Raw genomic sequence first — 6,676 nt, 5'->3', positions numbered from 1 at the left:
TTTTGCATAGAAAATTGTTAAGTCTATTAATTTATTATTATGTCTATTGGGAGAGAAAATATTTAATACTTAAAATTTAAACTTTCTAAATTTAAATTTTGAACTTGAGAGCTGAGAAAAGATTCAGCATTTAATATTGCTCACTACTTTCTGCATGAGAAATTATTAAGCATATTAATGATAGTTATTATTATGTCTATTGGTCTTAATTATTATACCTATTAGAATTAATTAAAAAAATTATTAATTAAACGAAAAAAATATTTAAAATTATAAAAATATACTTTAAAATAAAGTAAATTAAAATCTGAACTAAAAATAATGATACAAAAAGGAAAAAAAATTCGTACAAGAAACTTTTTAAAAAATACTTAAGACAAATATTTTAAATGTATATATATATATATAATATATATTAAAAGAGAAAATTAATTATTTTTTAAAATTATGTATAATTAATTCTATTATCATGTTGAATTTTAAATTCTAAAATTAAATATATTAGAAAAAATCAAACTTTCATTCTTTTGATGTAAGAGTGTAATTAACACAATTTCTTATGTCGTGACTGATTATCTAGAAGCTATTACTTGAAGGTTGGAAAATGTGCACAGACTTCTATGCATGTTTCCCTTTATTTTTTGCATAGAAATTTATTAAGTCTATTAATTTATTATTATGTCTATTGGGAGGAAAAAATTTAAACTTTCTAAATTTGAATTTTGAACTTGAGAGGTGAGAAAAGATTCAGCATTTAATATTGTCCACTACTTTCTGCATGAGAAATTATTAAGCATATTAATGATAGTTATTATTATGTCTATTGGTCTTAATTATTATACCTATTAAAATTAATTATAAAACTGGAAAAAAGATATGTATAAATTTAATTTAATTTTAATAAAAAAATATTTAAAATTATAAAAATATACTTTAAAATAAAGTAAATTAAACTCTTAACTTAAAATAATCATGTAGTTTCAGCTTTGTGTTCACACTTGCATGTCAATTTAAAAAAAATTACATAATAAGTTTTTAATTAAATCAAAAATCGAAATTAAGAAATTTGTGGGAGACATCTAATTAATGACCTACTATCATTTTTACATTGGAACTATAAGGTTTTTAATTGTTATATTGGATGATGGAAGGTTCTTTATTAATGTTACTTGAAAATGGAAAACTCATCATTTGATATTTTCTTATAACCTTCAAACTATTTAGACGCTTAATCTTCTGCCTCCTGTGTGTTCTCACTTGCTTGCCAATTTTGAAAATAAATAAATAACTAAAAATTAAGTTTTGCGTAAATTAAATATCGAAATTAAAGTATTAGTGGCAGACATAAAATTAATGTTCCACTATCATTTTTACATTGGAATTGTAAGGTTTTTAATTATTCTGTTGGAAGGTGAAAGGTGCATTACCAATGTTATTTGAAAATGGAAAATCCTTCATTTCATGGAGAATATACACAAGCTTCTATGCATGTTTCTCACTACTTTTAGTATGAAAAATTATTAAATCTATTAATAATATTTATTATTATGTCTATTGGGTGAGAAAATATTTAATATTTCAAAATTCAAACTTTTTAAATTTGAATTTTTAACTTGATAGGTGGAAAAAGAATTCCGCATTAATGTTTCTGTAGTGAAAATTTATATATATGTATAGTAAAACAAAATTTAATATATTAAATTATAGATTAAACAAAAAATTATTTAAAATTTATAAAAAAAATATATGTATAGTTGATAAAAAATAATTTAAATTTAAAATTTAAATGAAAAAAATTAGAAATGACATATTAATACCTTAAATAAATTAAATATTTACTAAATCAAAATACAAAAATTGAAAAATATTTCCACATAAGTATTTTTTTTAACATAAACATTTTAAATATATAAATGTATAACCAATATTAAAAAGTATAAAAATTATAAATTAAATGTGAAAAAAATTTAAATTTTTCAAAAATATGTCTAATTAATAAAAAATATTCATAAATTAAATGTGAAAAAAATTTAAATTTTTCAAAAATATGTCTAATTAATAAAAAAATATTCGATTATATTAAATGCAATTCAATTCAATTCCCTAAACATTCGATTTAGTAGAATACTTTTTGTATCAACTCATGTTTATTCATCATATTTGTGTTACATATATAAAAAAAATATGCACAATGAAATAAAAGAATTTAAACAAAAAATAGAAAATGACATTTATCATTCTGTGAAAAAATAAAAATAAAAATTAGTCACTATAACAATACGATTTTTAATTTAATATATAAGAAATAAATTAAGCTTTTATTCTTTTGACGTAAGAGTAAAAAAAACACAATTTCTTATATTGTAAATGAAAACTAGAAATTATTACTTGTTGAATGTGCACATCCTTCTATGCATTTTTCCACTACTTTCTGTAAGGAAAATTATTAAACCTATTAATAAAATTAATTATTACGTTTATTGGGTGAAAATTTATTTAACATTTAAAATTATAATTTTTTAAATTTGAATTTTGAATTTGATAAGTGAAAAAAGAGATCAGCATTTAATGTTTCTATAATGGGAAAAAGATATATATATATATATATATATATATATATATATATGAAATTTGAATTTTAATATAAAATTATAGATTAAAGAAAAAATATAAAGATGCTGATAGTTAAAGGTTGCATACTGAGCTTGGCACAGAGGGTCTGCCTGCCCCGCCCGCAACACGTTTTTATAATTAAATTAAAATTTTATTATTCTTTTTTTATAATTAAATTCCTAATTCAGATTTCAATTTTTGTAAATACAAATTTATAAAATTCCAAATAATAACGACACAAATCCTTGCAAGAAATAATTATTTATTATTATTTTGTAAATATAATTGTAATAAATGAAAATTCATCTCTCAGATAAAATATAAAAATCTAGACGCAACTATAAAAGCATTTTTTTGTGGATAAATATGAAAACCTATTACAATTCCTAATAGTTAGAGGTGGCAAACTAGGCTCCGGGTCGGCCCATCAACACATTTTTATAATTAAATTAAATTTCATCCTTCTTCTTTTATAATTAAATTCCTAAATCTTATTTTATTTTTGTAAATACAACTTTGTAAAATTTCAAATACAAACGACGCAAATCCTTGCAACAAATAATTATTTATTATTATTTTTTAAATATGATTGTAATAAATGCAAGTCCATCTCTGAGATAAAATATAAAAACCTAAATGTGACGATAAGAACCCTTTTTTGTGGATAAATATAAAAATCTATTGCATGCTGATAGTTAAAGGTGACAAACTGGGCTCGGCCCGAAGGGCCGACCCACCATCATTTTTTTATAATTAAATTAAAATTTCATCATTCTTCTTTTATAATTAATTCCTAAATATGATTTTAATTTTTGTAAATACAAATTTGTAAAATTCAAAATACTAATGACATAAATACTTTCAAAAAAATAATTATTTACATAAAATGCTGTTAGTTAAATTTTGTAAACTGGGCTTGGCCCAGAGGGCCCGCCTGCCAACACGTTTTAATAATTAAATTAAAATTTCACTATTCTTCTTTTATAATTAAATTCCTAATTCAAATTTCAATTTGTGTAAATACTAATTTATAAAATTTCAAATACTAACGACACAAATCCCTGCAAAAAAAAACTATTTATTGTTATTTTGTTAATCTAATTGTAATAAATGAAAGTTCATCTCTGAGATAAAATATAAAAACCTAGACGCAATTATAAGAATTTTTTTTGATGATAAATATAAAAACCTATTACATGCTAATAGTTAGAGGTGGCAAACTGGGCTCGGCTTGGAGGGCCGGCCCACCAACATATTTTTATAATTAAATTAAAATTTTACTATTCTTTTTTTATAATTAAAATTTCACTATTCTTTTTTTCCCGTGCATCGCACGGGTTATACTTAACTTTGAAGGAGTTTTTTATGTAGGGTGTTGGTTTTGAATATTATTCAATAAAACTTAACGTTCTTAATGAAAAATCCATGTTATTTAAGGTCAACGTAAAAAAAAAACAATTTGGAGTCATATAATGAGCCAAAATATCATGTTTCAAGTGTTTGAAGCAACGAAGCTATTGTCACCTCATTCTTTAAGTCTTTGGTGGACCCGAATGTATGTTGTTGTTTTTTAAAAATTTATCATCGTGTTGTTCTTTATATTCAATAAAACTTAACGTTCTGTATATTGATTTGATGCTGTTTAGACACATTTGTTCCAGTGTAAGCAAAATTTTTGACTCATACATGACCATTTGATTAATTTGCTTTCAAATCCCTTTCAAACAACGTTTTTTGGGTTCTAAAAAAAAATAACCCATTTTTTTTTTAGACTATTACTTCTGGGTGTTAACATATTAGCGTAATTTATTTAATGAGCATTTGCATTTTGTATCGTAGGCATAAATATGATGGTAGAAGAGGACGTTCCTGGTAATGCATTAACATAGAAAATCACATGTTTAGTATGTATTGAACTCATCCCTCCAATGATTGCTACAGAATGATACTGAATTAATAGCGTTTTCTTATTATAGGTACATGCTGATCTTTTTATTCCATATTTGCTTAGTCTGTTTGTTACCTTGATTTTATTAGTGGTTGTTATAGTTAGCAATAAGTTGTATGCATTTTTTCTCTTTTTAGCCATCCTCATTTTAACATAGTCAACTATGGCATATTTATTTTTTCCATATCTCATCGAGTAGATAACTATATTTATTTGCATAATATTGATCACTGTGGATAACAATTTTTTGTTTATGATTGATATTTGTAAAATTTGTGTCAATGCTGTAGTTTTTTCCACATGAAATATAAAACAAGATAGCAACACGGATTTTTGTAAGTATAAGGTTTGCAGTGCGATTAACCAACCACGGCGGACGACAAATATTTTCTTCATATCTACTTGATTTCCGTTCCATTCAAAGTTCAAACAATTTCTCTGTCTCTTCTCCTTCTTCCTTAGTCACCGCCATATCAATTCAATTCCCGATCCAACATTATTCAATCGAAACTCAGCCTCTTCAATTCAATCGAAAGGGATTATTCGCGTTGTAAATTACGTATATTTTTTTACAATCTATATTAATGAAAAGGAGGAGACACTAGGGTAAAAGGCAGAATGAATATGAAAAGGGAATCAATTCAATTCAATCGAAACTCATTAATATGAATAGGGATTCAATTCAATTGAAACTTTTCTCTGTCTTGGTCGATAAAGATAGAGAGAAGGAGGAGGATAGAGAACGGGTAAGACTCAGGAAGAAGAATGAAAAGAGTAAAAAGATTTATTTTATATTACAAATCTCCACCGTTGGATGAGATTATAATCTAATGGTGTTGAAAGAGGTAGACAAAATAAGAGTAGATATAATAACCTATCCCTAAATATGGCATAATCATTCTTGCAGCTGCTGTATGTACAATAACAGTTATAAAAGCTAAGATCCGCATGCAGATCATCTGCATAAATAACAACCCCTATATATATATATATGAGATTCATATTTTCTTTTTCTCTCTCTACTCTTCCCATAGCCTCACATTAACTCCGCACACTTTTATGCGTGTAAAAAATAATTTTATCTCTTACAACGTTAGAGACATTCAACCTATATATGTTTGCACTTTTGGAGTTCAAACTAATTTTTATATATATATAGAGGTAGGATCCTTTGACACCAGTGTCAAATTTTAAATTTGACACCTCGTCTGATAGCCGTTAGATCAAAAAAGATCAATGGTGTCACATGCTTGCAAATCAGAGTCATTGCTCTTTTTCGATCTAACGGCTATCAGACTAGGTATCAAATTTGAAATTTGACACTGATGTCAAAGGATTCTACCTCATATATATTGACATCAAATCTTAACTGTTGAATACCATCAATCTATCGGTTATAATTTATTGAGAATTAATAATTAATTAATAAATGTGAGCCAATAAATTATAATCGTTAGATTGACGGAAATCAACAGTTAAAATTTGATGTTAAACTTTTTAATTTGACACCGATGTCAAAGAATCCTGCCTATATATATATATATATATATATATATATATATATATATATTCTTATATTGTATTATCTCCTATGCACATATAAAAATATGTGGAGCTTATTATTATTATTTTTCTATCTTTTCCTCACATGGTTTATTTTTTCTCTCTGTGTTTCTCTTATAACATGATAAACAATAATCACACACACACATATGGCATAATCATTCCTGCAACTGTTGTATGTACAATAACAGTTATAAAAGCCAAGATCTGCATGCAGATCCTAGGTTTTTTTTAAATCGCGTGGGGCCCACACTTTTTGTGTTAGCTGCAAAAACTGCTTTCTACAGCAATTGCATAAATAACAACCCATATATATATATATATATATATATATATGAAATTCATATTTTCTTTTTCTCTCTCTACTCTTCCCATAGCCTCACATTAACTTCGCGCACTTTTATATATGTGTAAAAAATAATTTTATCTCTTATAACATTAGAGACATTCAACCCATATGTTTTCACTTTTGGAGTTCAAACTAATTTAGAAAAAATATGACAAAAAGGTCCTTTCAATAAATAAAATTTCTTGTGTACTTTGTCCTTTAAT

The sequence above is a fragment of the Gastrolobium bilobum genome, unplaced genomic scaffold (assembly GCF_033153095.1).
Source record: "Gastrolobium bilobum isolate Gb01-03AN ecotype WA unplaced genomic scaffold, APGP_CSIRO_Gbil_v1 utg21466, whole genome shotgun sequence".
NCBI lineage: Eukaryota > Viridiplantae > Streptophyta > Magnoliopsida > Fabales > Fabaceae > Gastrolobium > Gastrolobium bilobum.
This window is presented reverse-complemented; position numbering follows the sequence as displayed.